Here is a 22926-nt window from a genome sequence, read left to right as displayed (position 1 = left end):
GGCAGCCAGCGTGTTGCCTAGTTGTCAATCACAGCAAAAAATTTTTGCTTTTGTTTTTGTTTTCTAAAGATCCCATTGGTTCTCCTGGTTATTAGTCTGTTCTCACATTACTATAAAGAACAACCTGAGAGTGGGTAATTTATAAAGAAAAGAGGTTTAATTGGCTCACGGTTCAGCAGGCTGTACAGGAAGCATGACTAAGGAGGCCTCGGGTAACTTACAATCATGGCGAAAGCCGAAGGGGAAGCCAGCATGTCCTACACGGCTGGAGAAGGAGGAAGAGAGTGATGGGGGAGGTGCTACACACTCTTAAACAACCAGATCTCTCGTGAGAACTGACTATCATGAGAATAGCAAGGGGAAAATCCACCCCTGTGATCCCTTCACCTCCCACCAGACCCCTCCTCCAACACTGAGGATTACAATTCAACATGAGATTTGGGTGGGGACACAGAGCCAAACCATATCACCTGGAACTCCTCACAGAGAAAATATGTGATGGCAACTAGAGGCTATCGGACACTGCACCTCCTTCCAGTATTCTGTGCCTGGATCGGCTGCATTGTCCTCTCTGTTGAATAGAGCAGAGCAGACTCTGTGACCTACCAAACACAACTCCATGTCACGTTCAGTCAATAACTATATGTGTGTGTGGATATGTGTATGTATGTACACATATGTGCATATGCATACATACACAAACATATACACATGCATATATGTACACACGTATACATTCATACACATATACATATATACAAGGCGTCACTCTTATTAGGTCCTGGGTGCTCTGACAAATCCTATGAGCATGAATGCAAAAAGGCAGATAGGGTGTCTGTCCTCATGGAACCCACACACTAATATGCCACAAAGACAATTCAAATAAAACAGAATGTCTCTGAATCTGGTCTGGGGATCACCTGCCTCCAAAGCACCTGGGACACTTGTTAAAAGTGTCAGACCCTAGGCTCATCCCAGTCCAGTGAAAATGGAAGCTGCCGGGGGTGAGGCCTGGGAATCGTTATCTTAATCTGCTCCCCAGGTGTAGTTTAAGTGTGAGGATCACTGTAATGTGAAAAATACTGTAATAGACAAGTGTACGCAGTTAATGGAATTTGCAGGAGGTGTGCCTAACAGATTTGTCCTGTGGAAATCAGAAAAGGCACCCTGGAGGAAGTAGTTCCCAAGTTGGGAGCTCGAGAAGAGAAAGAATCATCCAGAAAAATACAAGACAGAAGAGCAGTCAGAAAGAATGGTCAGCAGAGGAAAGCCAGAGAGACTATAGGAAGATTTCTCAAAGAACCCACCCCTAACATCTAAAGGGTGCCATCAATACAGGCCAGGTTAGCGTTTCCTCCATTCTCTCCATTTATCATGCTTCCAACTTGATAGTAGAAAATATCTTCCTATGCATCTTGGCATCCCAATAAGCTGCATATATTAGTTTCACTTCTTCTTCTGCATACATCTTTCTGATAATGACAATGCCATAGAAACCTGAATTTGTGTTTGGACACAGTGCAGGATCTAAACAAATACAAAACTTTCCATGTGTAGCTCTTAGGAACACTGAATTCCTGAACTCGTGTGGTGCTATGGCTACTTGGTGGCCATCCCCAAGGAAATGGATGATTTCAGGTTTCCTATACAAAACCAAGTATGTCCTGAGAGTGAAACTTCCAACACCTACAATCGAATGGTCCATTTCTCCACTGGGTGTTACTCACTTCTTAATTTTATATTTGTTCAGGATCCAGCTTACTGAGGTCAATTAAGGTCAAGAGGAGATGTCGACTTGATTTAAAATTGGATTGTCTGCCTCGAGTTTATCTCCTTGGGTTGGGCTGTCATTTGAATTTTATGTTTTTGTTCTTATTTTTTCCTAGCATTGGTTTTTTTTCCCAGGGAGCGTTTTCAGTATTCCACTCGCCTATCTGTTTGCAAGGAAGGTGTTTGTTTCTATAAAGTGCCTGTCCCATCTGATCTCCATCATCTTTATGGTCTTGCATTCTGTCACTGCAACTCATGTCTGGCTGGGGTTTGTTATGTTTTGACAGGAGTTTGTTATAAAACTGGGGATCACGTCCGGCTTTGCCTTTCCAACTTCCTTCTTTACGGTTGCCATAAACCCATGCTGCTAAAATGTTCCCTCTGAGAAGAGGGTGAAATTCTAATAACAAAATCCTTGGGGGACAGGAAAAGGGGAGGAGGGGAAAGATAGAGGGATGAAGAGTAGGATAATTGAAGAGATATTATGTAGCAAGGACATACTAACGGTCATTTGAATACAGACTATAAAAATAATACCAAGAGTTTCCAAAGATTTGAGAAAATAATAGCAGACAGGAGAACTCAATCTAGATTACCCTGACCTGCCTTGGTACGTAATACATTTATATTGACATGGGGTGGTGTGAGGGGACTTTTACTCGAGGAGGCAGCCAAGCTCTATGTCCCTGGTCTCCTAGCTCTGGGAAATAGCAAAAGGAGTAAGTTCTGATACAGAAGATGTCTCCAGATCCCAAATGCGAGTCATACAGGACCAGGACAGCCTCAAGTCACTCTTAGGAAGCATGGTTTCTCTTGGTGGCCTTGTCTCCCCGACCTACAGTTCACTCAAAATGGGTTATTGGCCAGGGACTGAGGTGGCTGGTTCCATCTCCTCAGTCTCCTGACACCAACCACCCCTTTGCCCCACTACCTACCTGGACATCAAGTTGATTTTATTCTCAGCACCTCTGCTTGGAAATGCATTGATGCTTCTTTCCTTCTTTCCATTCATCCTCCATCTCTCCCTTTCTCTTTTGCTAGCATTTATTCCCTATGTATTGAACACACACTGGGAATCAGGTGTTTTCCATGTTATTTAATCTTTATGGCAAGCTAATAATTAAATTATAAAATAACTAACAACAGTCAACACATTATCTATCTTGATATGTACCAATGCAAAATTCAGTCATCCAACAGATATTTATTTATGAAATGCCTACTATGCATTCTGAGAGGATAACCAGTAACAAAAAGACATGGTTCTTCCCTTTCTGGAGCTTGTATTCTTGTGGGGGAATGGTTGATACAGTAACAAGTATGACATAATGTGAGTATCCACGAATGTCAGGAAGAAAAGTTAATTAGGGTAAGGGGGTAGAGTTCGCCTGAGGCAAGAGCATTTCATGGATGGTTTTATACCCTCTGTATAACATCCCCATGAGGTTGCTTCTGTTCTAATTCCCATTTATCCAATGAGAACCCTGAGACCAGAGTGATTAAGGAACTTGCCCAAGGTTACACAGCTAACATAAGGCAGAGCAGGGAGTCAAGTCCTAGGCAGGGCTGCTGCAGGTCCCCACTCTTGACCCCATGACCCACTACTAGCAGAGGCTCAGGCCTAATGAGGCCTGGGAGGAGGAATCCTAGGAGGGTTCCCTAGACTTTCTTTTTTTTTAATTTTTATTTATTTACTTATTTTATTTATTTCTTCTTAAAAAAAATGGGATACATGTGCAGAATGTGCAGGTTTGTTACATAGGTGTACGTGTGCCATGGTGGTTTGCCACACCTATTGACCCATCCTGTAAGTTCCCTCCTTCACCCTCCATCCTCCAACAGGCCCTGATGTGTGTTGTTCCCCTCTCTGTGTCCATGTGTTCTCAATGTTCAACTCTCACTCATGAGTGAGAACATGTGGCATTTGGTTTTCTGTTCCTGTGTTAGTTTCCTGAGGATGATGGTTTCCAGCTTCATCCATGTCCCTGCAAAGGAGATGATCTCATTCTTTTTTATGGCTGCATAGCATTCCATGGTGTACATGTACTACATTTTCTTTATCCAGTCTATCATTGATGGGCATTTGGGTTGGTTCCACATCTTTGCTATTGTGAACAGTGCTGCAATAAACATATGTGTACATGTATCTTTATAGTAGAATGATTTATATTCCATTGGGTATATATCCAGTAATGAGATTGCTGGGTCAAATGGTATTTCTAGTTCTAGATCCTTGAGGAATTGCCAAACTGTCTTCCACAATGGTTGAACTAATTTATGCTCCCACCAACAGTGTAAAAGCATTCTTATTTCTCCAAAGCGTCACCAGCATCTATCATTTCTTGACTTTTTACTAATCACCATTCTGACTGGCGTGAGATAGTATCTCATTGTGGTTTTCATTGCATTTCTCTGATGATCAGTGATGTTGATCTTTTTATCATGTTTGTTGGCTACATAAATGTCTTTTTTTTAAGAAGCGTCTGTTCATATCCTTTGCCCACTTTTTTTGAGGGGGTTGCCGACTTAGGTTTTTGTTTTTGTTTTTTTTTTTTCTTGTAAATGTGTTTAAGTTCCTTGTAAATTCTGGATATTAGACCTTTGTCAGATGGGTAGATTGCAAAAATTCTCTCCCATTTTGTAGGTTGCCTGTTCACTTTGATGATAGTTTCCTTTGCTATGCAGAAGCTCTTTAGTTTGATTAGCTCCCATTTGTCAATCTTGGCTTTTGTTGCAATTGCTTTTGGCATTTTTGCCATGAAGTCTTTGCCCAGGTCTATGTCCTGAATGGTGCTGCCTAGGTGTTCTTCTAGAGTGTTGATGGTTTTTGGTTTTACATTTAAGTCTTTAATTAATCTTGAGTTAATTTTTGTATAAGGTGTAAGGAAGGGGTCTGGCTTCAGTTTTCTAAATAGGGCTAGCCAGTTTTCCCAGCACCATTTACTGAATAGCAGATCTTTTCCCCATTGCTCGTTTTTGGCGGGCTTTTCAAAGATCAGATGGTTGTATACTTGTGGTGTTATTTCTGTGGTCTCTGTTCTGCTCCATTGGTCTATATGTCTGTTTTGGTACAAGTACCATGCTGTTTTGGTTACTGTAGCCTGTAGTATAGTTTGAAGTCAGGTAGTGTGATGCCTCCAGTTTGTTCTTTTCACTTAAGATTGTCTTGGCTATACAAGGTCTTCTTTGATTCCATATGAAATTTAAAATAGTTTTTTTCTCATTCTGTGAAGAATGACAATTGTTGTTTGATGGGAATAGCATTGAATCTATAAATTACTTTGGGCAGTATGGTCATTTTCTCAATATTGATTCTTCCTATCGATGAGGATGGAAGGTTTTCCATTTATTTGTGTCCTCTTTTCTTTCCTTGAGCAGTGGTTAGTACTTCTCCTTGAAAAGGTCCTTCACATCGCTTGTTAGCTGTATTCCTAGGTATTTTATTCTCTTGGTAGCGATTATGAATGGGAATTCATTCATGATTTGGCTCTCTGTATGCCTATAGTTGGTATAAAGGAATGCTTGTGATGTTTGCACATTGATTTTGTTTCCTGAGACTTTGCTGAAGTTGCTTATCAGTTCAAGAAATTTTGGGGCTGAGATGATAGGGTTTTTTAAATGTAAATGCATAGTAGGCATTTTATACATAAACATGTTTTGGATGACTGAATTTTGCATTGGCACATGTCATCTGCAAACAGAGACAACTTGAGTTCCTCTTTTCCTATTTCAATACCCTTTATTTCTTTTTCTTGCCTGATTGCCCTGGCCAAAACTTCCAATACTATGTTGAATAGGAGTAGTGAGAGACAGCACCCTTGTCTTGTACCAGTTTTCAAAGGGAATGCTTCTAGCTTTTGCCCATTCAATATGATATTGGCTGTGAGTTTGTTATAAATAGCCCTTATTATTTTGAGATGTGTTCCATCAATACCTAAGTTTATTCAGAGTTTTTAACATGAAGCGATGTTGAATTTTACCCAAGGCCTTTTCTGCATCTATTGAAATAATCATGTGGTTTTTGTCTTTGGTTCTGTTTATGTGATGGGTTACACTTACTGATTTGCGTATGTTGTATCAGCCTTGTGTCTCAGGGATGAAGCTGACTTAATCGTGGTGGACAAGTTTTTTGATGTGCTGCTGGATTCAGTTTACCAGTATTTTATTGAGGATTTTTGCATCAAATTTCATCAGGGTTATTGGCCTAAAGTTTTCTTTTTTTATTCTGTCTCTTTCCAGTTTGGGTATCAGGATGATGCTGGGTTCATAAAATGAGTTAAGGAGGAATCCCTCCTTTTCAGTTGTTTGGAATCGTTTCAGAAGGAATGTTAACAGCTCCTCTTTGTATTTCTGTTACAATTCAGCTGTGAATCCGTCTGGTCCAGGGCTTTTTCGTTTGGTAGGCTATTAATCACTGCCTCAATTTCAGAGCTTGTTATTGATCTATTTGGGTATTCAACTTCTTCCTGGTTTAGTCTTGGTAGGGTGTATGCATCCAGGAATTTATCAGTTTCTTCTAGTTTATTTGTTTAGAGATGTTTATAGTATTCTCTGATGGTAGTTTGTATTTCTGTGGTGTCAGTGGTGATATCCGCTTTATCATTTTTTATTGTGTCTATTTGGTTCTTTTCTCTCTTCTTATTAGTCTAGTTAGTGGTCTATCTATTTTGTTAATTTTTGTCAAAAAAACCAGCTCCTGGATTCATTGATTGCTTGGAGGATTTTTTTGTCTCTTTCTCCTTCAATTCTTCTCTGATCTTAGTTATTTCTTGTTTTCTGCTAGCTTTTGGATTAGTTTGTTCTTGCCTCTCTAGCTCTTTTAATTGTGATGTTAGGGTGTCGATTTGAGATCTTTCTAGCTTTCTGATGTGGGCATTTAGTGCTATAAATTTCCCTCTTAACACTGCTTTAGCTGTGTCGCAGAGATTCCAGTACACTGTCGGTCTGTTCTCACTGGTTTCAAGAACTTATTGATTTCTGCCTTGATTTCATTATTTACACAGGAGTCATTCAGAAGCAGGTTGTTCAATTTCCATGAAATTGTGTGGTTTTTAGTGAGTTTCTTAATCCTGAGTTCAAATTTGATTGCACTGTAGTCTGAGAGACTGTTTGTTATTATTTCTGCTCTTTTGCATTTGCTGAGGATTGTTTTCCTTCCAATTATGTGATCGATTTTAGGATAAGTGCCATGTGGCATTGAGAAGAATGTATATTCTATTGATTTGAGGTAGAGAGTTCTGTAGATGCGTACTAGGTCCGCTTGATACAGAGCTGAGTAAAAGTCCTGGATATCCTTGTTAATTTTTTGTCTTGTTGATCTGTCTAATACTGACAGTGGGGTGTTAAAATCTCCCACTATTATTGTTTGGGAGTCTAAATCTCATTGTAGGTCTCTAATAACTTGTTTTATGAATCTGGGTGCTCCTGTATTGGGTGCATATATATATTTAAGATAGTTAGCTCTTCTTGTTGAATTGTTCCCTTTACCACGATGTAATGCCCTTCTTTGTCTTTTTTGACCTTTGTTGGTTTAAAGTCTGTTTTGTCAGAGGCTAGGATTGCAACCCCTGCCTTTTTTTTTTTTTTTTTTTGCTTTCCATTTGCTTGGTAAATTTTCCTCCATCCCTTCATTTTGAGCCTGTGTGTTTCTTGCATGTAAGACTAGTCTCCTGAGTACAGCACATCAATTGGTCTTGACTCCATATCCAATTTGCCAGTCTGTGTCTTTTGATTGAGGCATTTAGTCCATTTACATTTAAAATTAGTATTGTTATGTGTGAATTTGATCCTGTCATCATGCTGCCATTTGGTTATTTTGCCCACTAGTTGATGCAGTTTCTTTGTAGTGTCATTGGTCTTTATATTTTGGTGTGTTTTTGCAGTGGCTGGTACTGGTTTTTCCTTTCCATATTTAGTGCTTCTTTCAGGAGCTCTCGTAGGGCAGGCCTGGTGGTAACAAAATCCCTCAGCATTTGCTTGTCTGGAAAGGATGTTAGTTCTCCTTCACTTATGAAGTTTAATTTGGCTGGATATGAAACTCTGGGTTGGAAATTCTTTACTTTAAGAATGTTGAATATGGGCCTCCAATCTCTTCTGGCTTGTAGAGTTTCTGCTGAGACATCCTCTGTTAGTCTGATGGGCTTCCCTTTGTAGGTGACCTGGCCTTTCTCTCTGGCTGCCCTTAACATTTTTTCTTCATTTCAAACTTGGAGAATCTGATGATTATGTGTCTTGGGGTTGATCTTCTCATGGAGTATCTTAATGATGTTCTCTGTATTTCCTGAATTTGCGTGTTGGCCTGTCTTGCCAGGTTGGGGAAATTCTCCTAGATAATGTTGTGAAGTGTGTTTTCCAGCTTGTTTCCATTCTCTCCATCTCATTCTGGTACTCCAATCAATCGTAGGTTCGGTCTTTTTATGAAGTCCCGTATTTCTTGGAGGTTTTGTTCATGCCTTTTCATTCTTTTTTCACTATTCTTGCCTGCATGTCTTATTTCAGTAAGGTGGTCTCCAAACTGATATTCCTTCTTCCACTTGGTCAATTTGGTTGTTGATACTTGTGTATGCATCGCAATGTTCTCATGCTGTGTTTTTCAGCTCCATCAGGTCGTTTATGTTCCTCTCTAAACTGGTTATTCTAGTTAGCAATTCCTCTAACCTTTTATCAAGGCTTTTGCTTCTTTGGGTTAGAACATGCTCCTTTAGTTCATCATAGTTTTTTATTACCCATCTTCTGAAGCCTACTTCTGTCAGTTCATCCATCTGATCCTCTGCCCACTTCTGCGCCCTTGATGGAGAGACGTTGCGATCATTTGGAGGAGAGGAGGTACTCTGGCCTTTTGGGTTTTTAGCATTTTTTCATTGATACTTTCTCGTCTTGGTGAGTTTGTACAGTTTCAGTCTTTGAGGCTGCTGACCCTTGGATGGGGTTTCTGTGGGGACCTTTTTGTTGTTGATGCTGTTGTTGCCACTTTCTGCTTGTTTGTTTTTTCTTTCAATAGTCAACTCCCTCTTCTGTAGGGGTGCTGCAGTTTGCTGGAGTTTCACTTCAGGCCATATTCATCTGATTCGCTCCTGTATCCTGGAGACGTCACTCAAGGAGCCTGGAGGGCAGCAAAGATGGGTGTCTGCTCCTTCTTCCAGGATCTCTGACCCCAAGGGGCACCAACCTGATGCCATTAGGATGCCAGTAGGGTATCTGACAACCCCTGTTGGAGGATCTCACCCAGTTGGGTGGCACAGGTAGCAGGACCCATTTAACGAAGCACTTTGACCCTTGGTGGGGAGAGTGTGTTTCACTGTGGGGAAACCCTCCCGTCTGTGCTACCCAGATTCCTCAGAACTACTAGGAGGAGAAGCTAAGTCTGGTGGTCCGCAGAGACTGCAGCCATCCCTCCCCCTCCGCCTAGGGGCTCAGGCCCAGGGAGATCTGAATTCTGTCCCTGAGCCTCTGACTGGAGTTGTTGGAGATCCTGCAGGGAGGCACTGCCCACTGAGGGAGAATGAGTCAGGGTTGGGCCTGAAGAGGCACTCTGGCCGCAGACTGCCACGGCCAATGCGTTGGGTTGTGGGGACATGTGTTGGGACCAAGCTGTCCAGCCTCTCTGGCTCCAGCAGGGGAAAAGCAGCCTGGAGCTATAGAAACGGGTGCCACCTTTCCCCTACCTAGGGAGCTTAGGTTGTTAGCCAGCTGTGAGTCCCAGTGCTGGCTGCTGCCCCTCCCCCAAGGAGCTCAAATGGCTTAGGCAGCAGGCAGCGGCAGCAGGTGCTGGTTGCCCTCCCCCAGGGAGTTCAGTAGGCTTAAGCAGATTCCAGCTGAGAGGCTGTAAGAATCTGCTGGTTCTGGGGTTGGGACACTAGACACCGGTGGCGTGGGTTCGCAAGTGGGATCTTCAGATCTGTGGGTTGCACAGTTCTGTGGAAAAAGCAGTTTCCTCAGCTGGGTAGCACGCTCATTTACCGTCTCCCTTGGCTGCGGGGAGGGGGTTCCCCTTCCCTGCCTGGCTTTCAGGTAGGCCACCGCCCCACACTGTTCTTCCTTCTGTCCATAGGTCACACCAGCCTTCTAGTCAATTTTGATTGGAGAACATGGATACTTTGATTGCTAGTGAAGGATTCACTCGCTTATTACGGTTTTTTCTGTGGGAGCCTCCGAACGCGGCTGTTTCTAGTTGGCCATCTTGGCCTCGCTCCCCAGACCTTCTTATTAGTTTCTATTGATGACAGAAGAGAGAGAATGAAGCCAGAGAGAGAAGCCTGAGCTGTGACCTGCAATGGAGCAGCCCTGCCCCTGACTTGTGTGGTCCAGTAGATGTCCGGTGTTCCTCTCTCCCTGTCAGAAGGCCTCTCCTCCTGGAGGGGATGGAGTGCAGACCGTTCAGAGATGTCATTCATCTTTAGGAATGGAGCCCCAGTCCCCCACTGAAAGGTGATGGGACAGCTTCAAGGAAGGATGATGGGATAGTGGTGGAATGTCCGGTGTGCTGGTTGTGTGTTTAACCTGTGCGAGACATTAGTGACGTGCGTAAGCACCGGCACCTGGGTCCAAGGATCAGGTTGACCAGGGCCATTTCAGAATGCATAGAATGCCCAGAGGCCGCTTTCTCTTGCCTAAGTCCTAAGGTTTTGCCGAAAACCTGCACACAGAATGTCAGACCCCACAGCTGGTGCCCAGGCAACGTTTCAGACTTGGGTGGGTATAATTGGGCTGTTCCGTCCTGCTGCCTGAGAGCCTATGCAACATTAATTCTCTGTCGGAACCGTTGTTCCTTTTCTTGTAGACAATTCAAGGGTCAGGAAGACAGCCCCCTGTGGACTCCTATGGAATGTGAATCTGAGCCTTTTTTTACTGCTTCTCATTTCCAAGGACCTTTACTTCCTGTAAAATGCCCCTGCAATGCTGACCTGGCATGCAAATAGAGTCTTTTTTTGTTGTTGTCTTTTTTTTAAAGATGTGTGATTTTCTGTGTGGAGTTGGATGTTTGTGAATCACGCACATATAGTATGATAAAGTAGAAACCCCATCAAAACTAAGTTATCTTAGATAGGAGACTTTATTTTTTTACTTGCAGAACTCAAAATTAACTTTAAAAATGAATCTTTTAAAGTGATCACTCTAAAACCATAAACCATGTTCTGGACTAGAACACTGACATATGAAAATTCCAGGTACAGGGCCCTAAAACCTTATTTCCCTGTTTTTGTGGTCTTGACTCTCTTGAACCTGAAATGAAAGTGGCCTTACCTCTGTGTTAGAAACCCGTGAGTATGCATAACAGGTTTGAGATTGGCAGACTGTCCAAATAGGTGTGCCAAGTCCACATTTATCTACTTGCCAAACATCTCATAAGCAGCTATTTACATCACAAATGTGGCATGATACTGAAATGATCAAGAAACATTCTCTGCCTTCAGGGAACTACAGTCACTGAAGGGAAGACAATAAAACTGATGATCACAATGCAGTGTGATGAGTCCCAAAGTCTGTGCATAAACAGGGTATTATGGGAGTGATAAGTAGAGCTAACATGTGTCAGGCACTGTGCTAAGCACTTTGCATGCATAGCGTCGTTAATACTTGCAGCTGCCCACTGAAGCAGTTATTGTATTGCCATTTTGTAGCTGAAGAAACTAGGGTTTAGAGAGCATAAATCATTTGTTCAAGGTCACAGTATGAGGAAGTAGCACAGCCAGTGTATGAATCAGAAACTTTCAAAGCAGTGCTCAAGTTTATGAACACTTTAAGAATACAAAGGAGAGAGTGAGACTCAAAAGGGCAGTGAGGATGGTGCTGGAGCTGAGACTTGAAGATGCCTAAGAGTTTGGATAAAACAGAAGAGACCCAAGCAAGGCCCCCCTGGGTGGTGGATGCTGAGTGAGCAAAAGTTTCAAAGAATGCAAGTGCATGGCACCACTAAGGAAGTAGATGAGATTGAAATGGCATTGAGAAAAGAGTTTGGGGGAGAGCCAGTTTATTATTTTAATTCTACAAACCTTTCTTTTGACCTCAAAATCCTCTTTCAAGGGTCATATTTTATTAGCTTCTATTTTAGTAACTGCTTAACACTTTAGAACGAACATCTTGTATAACATCCAACCCTGAAGAAAGGACCAGTTTTACCCATGTCGGCCTTCTCTCTACAGTAAGGAAATCACTTCTCTGACCACTCTTAGAATTGCTAATGGTTGATGATTCCTGGTTTAGATTAAACTGGAAATTACACACATATGTCTGTTTGTCTGGCAACATTTCTCTAACCCAGGTGAATCACATTGATATTAAAACACAAAATTCAATGAATTAGGGTGTCCCCATTGGTTTGAGTTGGAGAAGTCCTGATAAAACATATTGAAATAATTTTATAAGAATTCTTAGAGTTTGGCAACTTTGAAAAATAAAGGAGTCGATTTTCTTTTCTACTTCTCTAGTCTGGAATAATTTTTCCATGTAGCCAAGTGAATGGATTTTGAGTAGAAAACTGCAAACCATCTGAAAAGGCCAAATGTAAATTAGTCACTTGGAGCAATAACCACATGAGCTGGATGCCTGTCATTAATTATTTACCTTTATCATTTACATGCAGATAAACTTTTGAGTACTTGAGGGCTGTCACTTTGTGAGGGACTTGCTTTATGATCTAAATGGCAAAAAATTAAAACTTGACAATATTAAGTATTGGTGAAGGTTGTGGGTGAAACAGGTATTATCAGGGCTGATAAGGAAGTAAATTGGTAACAGCATTTTGAAGGACAATTTCTGGTACCCAGTAAAATAAAATATATATTTCCCTTTCTCAGGGTCTACCCTATTGAGAAAAGAATGTAAAACAATCTCTCATGTCCCTCAACATGGGAATATGTAGGTAACTTTGATAGAGCCATACTCTAGAATACAATGCAACATTTAAAATCAACGAATGAGTCTTCTTATGTACACTAACATATGTAAAGCTGAAAACGTATTATTGACTAATAAAAGAAAACTCCTGCCATATAAATACATTTAATATAACTTTGTGTAAATAAACACAAAATAAAATGAAACAATATAATTTAAAAATCTAGAAGGCTAGGAAACATTAATAAAAAGGTGACCCAGGAAGTGGTGAAGGCACTGAGATTGATGGGTATAGGGTGGTCAGGGAACCTACACTTACTGGTAACTGTTTTACTTAACCCTAGCTTTTTAAACAACTAAAGTTTGATATTCTAATGTCTTAACACCATAGAAAGGTATTTTTTGCTCCAAAGTCCAAATGAGTTCTCCCCAAATGTGGCAGCTCCCCCTCCTGGTGGTAATTTAGGAAACCAGAGGCTCCTCCGTTTCCTGACTTCTCCATCCTTAGGGCAGTGAGTGGGGTGGGGAGGTCTCTGGAATCTGCCCACTGTGTCTTCAGTGTCTGAATGTCAGAGATAGGGAGACAGTGCACCAGTTACACACAGAATTATTTTACTGGCCTGTCTGGCAGTGGGATTTCCCTTCTTGACGCCTATTCTGTTGAACAAAATGAAAACAATGGAAGTGTCCATTAGGCACTGGCCACAACTCTGTCATAAGACAGCACTGAGCTAAAAGGGAGTTTGAGGATTCTGTAAGGTCTAGCTCAACACCTGGAGAAAAGAATCAAATTTATTGTGACGAGCTAGTGAGTACCTGTGAGAGTAATATGGTTTTTTCTTTTTGTACATGTATTACTAATGTGACTTAAGAACTAATTATAATTAAATCAAGACATAGAAATTAACCAACATTGATTGATTAAAAACAAGTGTTCCATTTTATTCCACCCTAACTCCAAGTAAGCTATGTAGTTTTACTTCTCTGATCATGGAATTTCTCTCCTATTAAAAGGAAGGTGTGGAAAATAATCATAGATAACCTAATTACTTTTATTAAATAATTGTCGGCATTTTGTATTTTTTTTTTCCACATCTGTTAAGTGCCATTCATGATCACTAATCAAGAGCTAATCAGTATTACCATAGTTGAGATCATCCTACTCGAATCAAAGAAACATGTTAAGTATGTTCCTTTTTAATGATTTTTAAAAAAAACATGGAACTAGCTAAAGTTGCGTTTTAAGACCTTTAGGAATCCATTGGGATTAGGAAATGCTGCTGGGAATTACTGGACTAAACCTTTTGTTGGCCCTATCTTTCTAACTTAGCATCCAGCAAGTGGCTCAAATAGGGCACTGCTTTTACTGACATTTGTGAAAGGAATGAATTAATTCATAAGTTAAATTTATCCAAAAATGTGGTATATGTGTGCATAAGAGAATGTAAGGTTTATGCTAAGAGTAGAAAAGGTATTCAATAATTGATAATATATTAATGAATAGTTTTCAAAAGGAAAATTACTTTATTACTGAAAAGGCATGCAGTCAAATTAGACGTTTATCAGGATTAAAAAGAAAGAAGTCATAAAACCAAGGAATAGAATAATTGTTTGTTTTTCTTTCCATAGTAAGTAACAAGATCTCAAATCAACATTTAGTACTTCCCCTAGTCCTAGATACATTCCCTAAAACTATCAAGGGGAAAAAAGAATGCCCACTACTTCCCTCATTATTTAAATTTTTTTCTGAACGTTCTGTTTTTTTTTTAATATATATATACACACACACACACAATATATATATATACACACATATTTTCTCATCTTATTGCAATGTTATTGCAATATATATACATTCTTATATATATATTCTCATGTTATTGCAAGGGTTAGAACAGGACTATATATAGGAAAGGAGGATCTATATATAGGTAAGGAGAAAGGGAATAAAAATATCAATATTTGGGAATAATAGATTATTTTGTCCAGAAAACTTTTTAAAACCTTCCCAAAACACTATTAATATTAATGAGTATTCAGTTAAATGCCTGGGTTACAAATGGAAATACAATTTTTAAAATTCCATTAACCATTTAGCATAACTAAAATATTCAAGGATCTTAAGAAATGTTAAGTATCCAAATATAGAAAACTACAAACCTCAGAGGGTGCAACGTATTTTTTGGTGGCCAGGCACTATGGCTCATGCCTGTAATCCCAGCCCTTTGGGAAGCCAAGGCAGGAGGATCCACTGAAGCCAGGAGTTCAAGACCAGCTGGACCCTGTCTCTATAAAGAAGTAAAAAATTTAGCCTGTCATGGTGGCACCCGTGTTCTCAGCCTACTTGGGTGTCTGAGGCAGGAGGATTCTTTGAGCCCAGGAGTTCGAAGTTACAGTGAGCTATGATCGTACCACTGCACTCCAGCCCAGGTGGCAGAGTGAGACCCTTTCTCTAAAAGAAAGAAAAGAGAAAAACTAGGGAATTTTTTAAAGATAAAAATAAAGATTTAAACAACTGGACATGCATTTCATATTCCTTTATAGGAACATTGGATATTGTAAAGATGTCAACTTTTTCTTAGTACATTTAATTTAATTTGAATCAATCTCTCTCCGTGTTTCTTTTTTGAATTTAACATAATTACTTTAAGATTCATATGAAGAATAAAAAACAGTACAGTTATGACAATGCTGACATAAAAGAGTAATACAGAGGGCAAAAATAAATCTACCAGATGTAAACTACATCCTAAAATTTTAATAACTAAAAGGATATTGTACCATCATAAGAAGAGAGCAAGAGCTCTGTGTAATGGAGTAGCTTATCCAGATGAGATCTTCCAAGGCATAAATATGTAACATCTGACCAAGGCAGCAGCCTAGATGATGGAAATATATCACCTTCTCTAACTAATGCTGTTGCTTCTCCCGGGACCACTCTCTTCCCCCACCCTCTGTGCCTGATTTACGTCTCTGTATCCCTCAGCTTGGGTCTTTCTCTGACACCTCACTCTTTCCCCATGGACTCTGTACTATCTTTATGAGCCATTAGTAACAGAGCATGGACTTATTATGGAAGTCATTAAAGGACTTCAATTTCATACTTAGAGGGTGCTTGATTCATACTAAGAAGTCCAGTTAGAAGGAGGTCTCCATTGCTGTGGACTTCTCCTGTACAATGTTATTGTCTGTACTTTGGATCAAAGTCGAAAGAGTTTTGCCACCATGAAAGACACACATCTAGAATAAATAGCCCATAGTATCACTGACAGAATTAAGACCCAAAATAATCTGAATATGTCGAAGTACTGGGTTCAATTAAATGAGATGAATTCTATCAGGTTTACATGTAAGCTCCTATGACTTGGGACCTATAAACTCACACATTTATTGCATTGACTCATTCATTATTGTGTGTCAGACAATGGGGAAACAGGAGAGACAAGATGGAGCCATGACACACTTTTAATTGGTGAATTAATGATGCTAAGAATTGCTTGATCAAAAGCTCTGTAGCAGCAGGAATGGGGTCTGTCTTAGTCATCTTTGTTTCTCTAGCACTTAGCACCTAGTGTGAGATAGGGTGACTGAAGTCTTGGTCAAGTTATTAAAAATTTGGTAGGTAGAAAGTGGAAGAAAAAATGCCTATTAAATTTATAAGAGGATCAAAAATTTTTATGGCATTTTGAGACCATGTTGGCAGCTGGAAGTGCATTTAGGAAAAACAGAGTAAATTATATCATTGGCTAAAATCTTTCAATGTCTTGACATTGCACTAAGGATAAAATGGAAGCCATTTGCCATGGTTTAGAAAGTCCCACATAATCTGACCCTGCCTCTTTCTGTGACCTCATCACTATCATCTTGTTCTCTTTGACCACCCTCCTGCCACAAAACCTTCCTTCTGATACCATAACACACCAAACCCATTCAATCAAAATTCATTCCTGTCTTAGGGCTTTTGCCCCTATGGTTCCTGGGCCTGGACCTCTTTAATTCCAGATCTTCACATGGCTTTGTTCAATTAGGACTCATCTCCGTCATCACTTCTTCACGGCAGCCTTCCAGACTGGCCAATCTAAACTAGTTGGCCTTCCCGAGCCATCAGGTTTATTCTCTGTCTCCTTACTTGTCTATTTCTAGCACCTAGAACAATATCTGGCCTGTAGTAGTTACTTAATAAGTATATATGAAATAAACAAATCTTTGAAATAGCAAGACAGATCATCAGAGAGAAAATATTCAAGTAAATTAGTTTGGTTGAGAAAATAAGGCATATTAGAATGAAAGTTATGCCAATTTATAAAAGTAAAATTAATTAATTAATTCAACTTGCATTCCCTTCATCAAGAACAACGAGATCTACCTTGAACTAGTATCACCCCCATCACAGGTCAAGCATATTTTACTGCTATTGTTTTGGCTATATATAATGGTTATTTACTATAAATGAAATCATCAGTCTTGTTTATCTCACTCCTAGGACCATATTCATTTGCAGGTCAGCATAATGCATTTACTGATTTCTGAATACAGATAAGTTTAAAGTTTAATGACTCTTGGTGTTTATTATGTATCTGAATAATAGAATTTCCATTTGGATTTTTGACATATAGCAGAACTGCAGTAGCTTTAGCAGAACCACATAAAACTACCCAGATTTAGCCAACAAATTTATCTATTTTCATGTTTAGATACAAATTTTTTAAATCCTAGTATAGTAAATAATTTTAATATAATTAAAACGTTTGCCTAATTAAAAACATATGCTTGGTTATATGGTTCTCTCTTTTCAGAGTTGCAAAATCATCAGCTAAATAATGATCATATGTCAAATGGCATTAATATATTGTTAGTAACAAATTTTCCTCTTACTTCACATTTTATTAAAATCAGACTCTCAACCCCTTTTATTTCTTGGAAGCGAATTGTCTTTGAAACACATAAATTACAGGCATTTAAAATTTTAATTTATGCCCCCAAATTAAAAAGTCTCACATTAGATGATGTTTTCTCAAAAGACTTGTAGAACTTCAGAGCACTTAAACATAAACTTGAGAGTAGCAGTTTGGTAAGGGTATTTACCAAGAGCTTAGAGTCCCAGCTAACAGACTTCTAGAGAGTTAGAAACTCTCAAAATAAGAAGCAATCACTACGTTGATTTCCCTAAAAGTATTTGTGTATGTCTATTTTACCACAACCTCACCAGGTTTATGTTTTAATCTTTTTTTATTATTTTAACTTTGTATTTCAATAACTAGTTTGAATATTTTCCTCTGTGGTTATTTTCTACATGCAGTTTCTTTCACGTGAATTACTTATAAACATCCTTAAGAGTTTTTTTTAATGCATTTCATAATTACTAAAAGAGATAAAATGCTCTAAAAGGCAGACCTTCTGCTTTGGGGAGGATGCACAGTAGTTTATGTCTTCTTTATGATCTCCCAGCTTGTATTACACCATTTTGTTTCTAAATAAGGAAAAAAGTTAGTTAACATCAATGAATATCTGGTAGATAGCCTAATATCTACAAGTAATACCTACAAGAAAAGATAGAAGCTAGATCCTGCCTCCACCACACCATCACCCTATCAACTTCCATAGCAAGAATTTCTAGGGAGTAGGGATGGATGTAAACGAAACAGAACAACAGTGAAAATCTCCCTGAGGAGCTTGAAGGCAGGGATCCACAGCACAATTAGCTATGAATAAAATCTTAGCTATTTCTGGACTAATCATATTTACCTATAAAGTGTAGGGTATAATTTAAACATTGTTTATACACATTTCAGCACCTGAATAATTTAATGTATGATTTTCTTTTATCTTTCATGAATACATAGATAAATAATGTATGGTATATTTTACTCACCTAACATCACAGAAAATCTTCCTGTGTTATCTGGCTCTCCACACTTCCCAACTTTTGGAGCTTTGATCTAAATGTGTTAGAAAAATACCATCGCCATTATAATCTACTATAATCTTAATCTCACTCCAACAATATTGAAAATATAAAAAATTAAAATCGCCGGGCGCGGTGGCTCACGCCTGTAATCCCAGCACTTTGGGAGGCCGAGACGGGCGGATCACGAGGTCAGGAGACCGAGACCATCCTGGCTAACACGGTGAAACCCCGTCTCTACTAAAAAATACAAAAAACTAGCCGGGCGAGGTGGCGGGCGCCTATAGTCCCAGCTACTCGGGAGGCTGAGGCAGGAGAATGGCGTGAACCCGGGAGGCGGAGCTTGCAGTGAGCTGAGATCCGGCCACCGCACTCCAGCCTGGGTGACAGAGCGAGACTCCGTCTCAAAAAAAAAAAAAAAAAAAAAAAAAAAAAAAAAAAAAAAATTAAAATTTAAAAAAATTAAAAAAACAAAAGAAGACATAATCCTTTTCATAGGAGCACAATGTAGATTTATGTATATCAATATTTAAATTATTTTAATTCCAGGGATAAAAGTATAAATGTAAAGTGTAACTTTGACATGTGAATGTAACAGTATAAAATCTAAATAGATTTGGAACTGGTGTGGCTGTCGAGTTAGGTGACCGCTGAACCTACATCTGAAATGTTCACTGATTTAGTCATTTTTATCTGACTGTGCAATGCAGTGGCATGGTTGACTGCATTAAAAGAACTTGCTAATCTCAGAGCTTCAGAAATGATAAAATTGTACATCGAATTCAGGATACAGGAGATACTGATAAAGAGTTCAAAATCATAAATCCAGTTTTAAGCTTTATCAGCGATCACATCATGTTATAGATACTTAGATACTTGCTACCTCTCCTGATAGAAATGAATTTGAAAGGCAGGGACAAAAATCTAATTCAAATTCAAAAATGAATCTGAAAGAGAGGGACAAAAATTTGTGTTTGCAGCATCGACCGTCGACCATGGAGCTTTATACCTACTCCAGGTTCAGTGAATGTTTACAGAAGAAATTGATGAATGATCAATAGAATGATTTCTTCAGGCGCATGGGATTTTGTTCTGGCTGTCTGTCCCATTCACTGCACATTATTTATGTATTGCACATTGCATGCATGTGTGCACGGTGTATGCGTGTGTTTCTTGTATTTTTGATTGCTCTCCTTTGTAGAACAGAAGCTGTTGGCAAGTATAGTCTCTGTGGGAAGCAGAATAGTGCCCCCTGCAAGATATCCGGGTTTGAATTCCTGGTATCTGTGAATGTGACCTTACATGGCAAAAGGGGCTTTGCAGATCTCATAAGTTAAGGATCTTGAGATGGGAGATTATCCTGAATTCTTTGGATGGATTCAGCGCGAATCACAAGGATCCTGAAAGTTAAGAGGGAGGCAGAAGAGGAAGTGAGAATGATGCCTCGCCAGGCCCCAACTTCCCCCTGTGAGTTTTGAAGATGGAGGAAGGGGCCACATGAAAGGTGTGTGAACATCCTCTAGATGATGAAACAAACAAGAAAATAGATTCTCCCTGAGAACTTCCAGAAAGGAATTCAGCCCTGCTGACAACCTGACTTCAGCCCAGCAAGCCCTATGTCTGATTGTCCGGACTATGAAATAATAAGTTTGTGGTGTTGTGGGCCACTACGTTGGTGGTAATTTGTTACAGCAACAACAGGAAACTAATACAATCTCTGACACCTTTTTAATCTCCTGCAGCTTCTAACACAGTGTGTTGCACGGAGAGTCAGTTATCTCTTGTAGCTGATCGCTCTCATCACTTCCTCTTTATTCTCTCAGTGTTTACTACTCTGTCCATGCCGGAAGAGGACTGCAGTGGTCAGGATTTCTCTATTTGCAAATGACAGAAATCCAACATGAACCAGCTTGAGCCAATTAAAAAAAAAGAAAGAAAGAAAAGGAGGGGCACACCTCACACAAGTGTGACCTCTGAGGGATGGCATTGGCTTTATTCCCAGCTGAGACTAGGGCCCAAATCAGCCCATGAAGCCTCTCTGTCAATTTGCTTTGCTTTTCTTCTGTATTCAGCCTCCTATATTTCCATGACTTGCAAGTTTTTCCTGGCAAAACTTCCCTCTTTCTTTCAGGGAAGAATTCTTATTTGACTACCTTTGTGGCTAGTGTGGTTGAAAATTATCTACTGATACATTAAAAAACACCCCAACACATGTTGGCTTAAAATACAAACATTTCTTTTATTTACTTATGATTCTGAAGTTTGTGCAAGGCATGTCAGGGACAGCTCGTCTTTGCTCCATGTGACACCAGCTTGAGGCAGCTCAATTGGAGCTCAAGGATTCACTTCCTGGACAGCTTCTCCCATGCAAGTTAGTGCTGTTTGTTGGCTGGAAGCTCAGTTGGGGTTGCTGGATGGAAGACTCAGTTCTCCTTCACATGACCTCTCCACATGACTAGGTTGGGCTTCTCATGGTCTGGCAGTCTTAGAGTAGCAGGACTTTGTATGTAGCAACTGACTTCTTCCTGAGAACAAAGTGAAAGCTTCCAGTTCTTTTAAAGGTGTAGCCCAAAACTGATACAAGGATACTCATGCCACATTCAATTGATTAAAGCAGATCACAGGGCCAAGCTCAGATTTATGGAGAGGAGACTGCATACTCAAGGGCGTGAATACCATTGTCATGGTTTACTGCGGCCACCGGACTGTGGGTTTAGTCTACTACGGTGGATAATGAACCTTTGTGACTAATCGTCTAAACAGGACCATGGAAAAATGGGAGGGCAGGCTCTCAAAGGAAACAGGACTGAAAACAAACCTCCAGTATCCATGGCAACCATTTCCTAGAGTGCTAGAAATTATTCAATAACGCAAAGCTATGTTTCTCTTTAAGTGTATTTACAATATAATTTGTACATTTTCTGGATTTGGGCAAGTAATTAAAAACTTAGGTTTAAAGTTAAAGACTCTCAAACGTTTCTCCCTTTCAACTTCTATTTTACTATGAATGAAAACGATGGTGCTATGTAGCAAACAGTGATCTAAAGGAATTAACTTGTGCAGGATTCATGATAAATAAAGTATAATGTTCCTAATCCAATGGTGGTTATTTGCCATAACCTTTTTAATGTGACAATTCTTTGGCCTACATCTGCATTTTTATAGTTTGCATTTATTCTCAACAGTATGAATCCCAAATTGTCAAATTACTTAGGCTGATTTATGATAATTAGCTTTAAGTTAGAATATTTGAAATGCATTCAATTAATTTTATCTGTGTAGTGAAGTACAATACGGATTTTAGCATTACAAAGTTTTCTTTATAATATTAGCTATGCATTTGTTAAAGGACATGGTGGACTCAAATTACTCTCATTTGAATTTTATATTTAGAAAATGAGCATGCAGTATTAGAGATTAGGCAGTATTTAGAAAATGCATGTAGAAGGATTATCTAGGATGGAATCACTGAAAATCCTGGAATATTTAGCACACACTTGTTGATTGATTTTACCTGCAGCAAATATGAGGCAATGACAACTGTGTAAATTATTTAGAGACTAGTCATCTGTATGGGGATTCCTTAAAATCATTTCAGAAAACAATTTGGCAGGGTATTTCCTTTATACTTATTTTTTCCAAGTTCATGTACAAAAGAGATATAGATCCATACAAAATGGATTATCACTGATTCTTTTATAATGAAATTAAATATTTTAAAACATTCAAGTGACGATTGGGTGATCTTTCCTAGCTAAAGCTTTCTTCGGTAGTTTATTTATCTTAAACATTATTTTTGTCTTTCAAAGGGTATTATATAGTGAATGTAAGAGATTTATTAAAAACCTTGGATTGCTTAAGAGTGCTTTAGAACTTTGCCTTAAAATCTGCACATAGGCAAAATTCCTGATATTATGAGTTGGGATTTTCAGTGTAAGAGGATTTCACATCACTGCTGAAAAAAGGGCTTGTTAGAGATTTCTAAGCGTCCTATGTCAGAAAGGCCCAGCTACTTACACAATCGCTGAAACTAAAATGGGGCAGGACCAGACACATGGAATGAAAGAGACCAATTTAGACCAAGTGAAAGGGATCAACTTCTCTTAAAATGAGCCTTTTATTCTAGAGAGATATCTTATACAGCTCCAAAAGCAGGTAGAATAATCAGCATTTACATAGTTATGGATCTCTTTGTATATGGAGATGGGAATTATTTTTTAAAGATTTCCATTGTTTAAAGCAGTCAGAGACATAGTGTTGGGAAGAGCAGATATTTTAGGTGTTTATAGACATGCAGTTAGAGACCCCAAATATTTACTTACAAGTCATGTGATCTTGAAACATTCAAAATAACCTCCTCACCCGCCCCCCACCACCATAATAACATTTTCAGGTATCAGTCCTGCACTCTCTTG

General features: G+C 39.3%; 1 protein-coding gene across 16 annotated transcripts in view; it reads left to right on the top strand.

Moving 5' to 3' along the window:
• LDB2 (LIM domain binding 2) overlaps positions 1-22926 on the top strand; it is a 395768-nt gene that overhangs the window by 284869 nt on the left and 87973 nt on the right. The window lies entirely within an intron of this gene.

The sequence above is a fragment of the Macaca fascicularis genome, chromosome 5 (assembly GCF_037993035.2).
Source record: "Macaca fascicularis isolate 582-1 chromosome 5, T2T-MFA8v1.1".
NCBI lineage: Eukaryota > Metazoa > Chordata > Mammalia > Primates > Cercopithecidae > Macaca > Macaca fascicularis.
The sequence above is the reverse complement of the archived record's forward strand: the minus strand, read 5'-3'. Positions and strand labels throughout refer to the sequence as shown.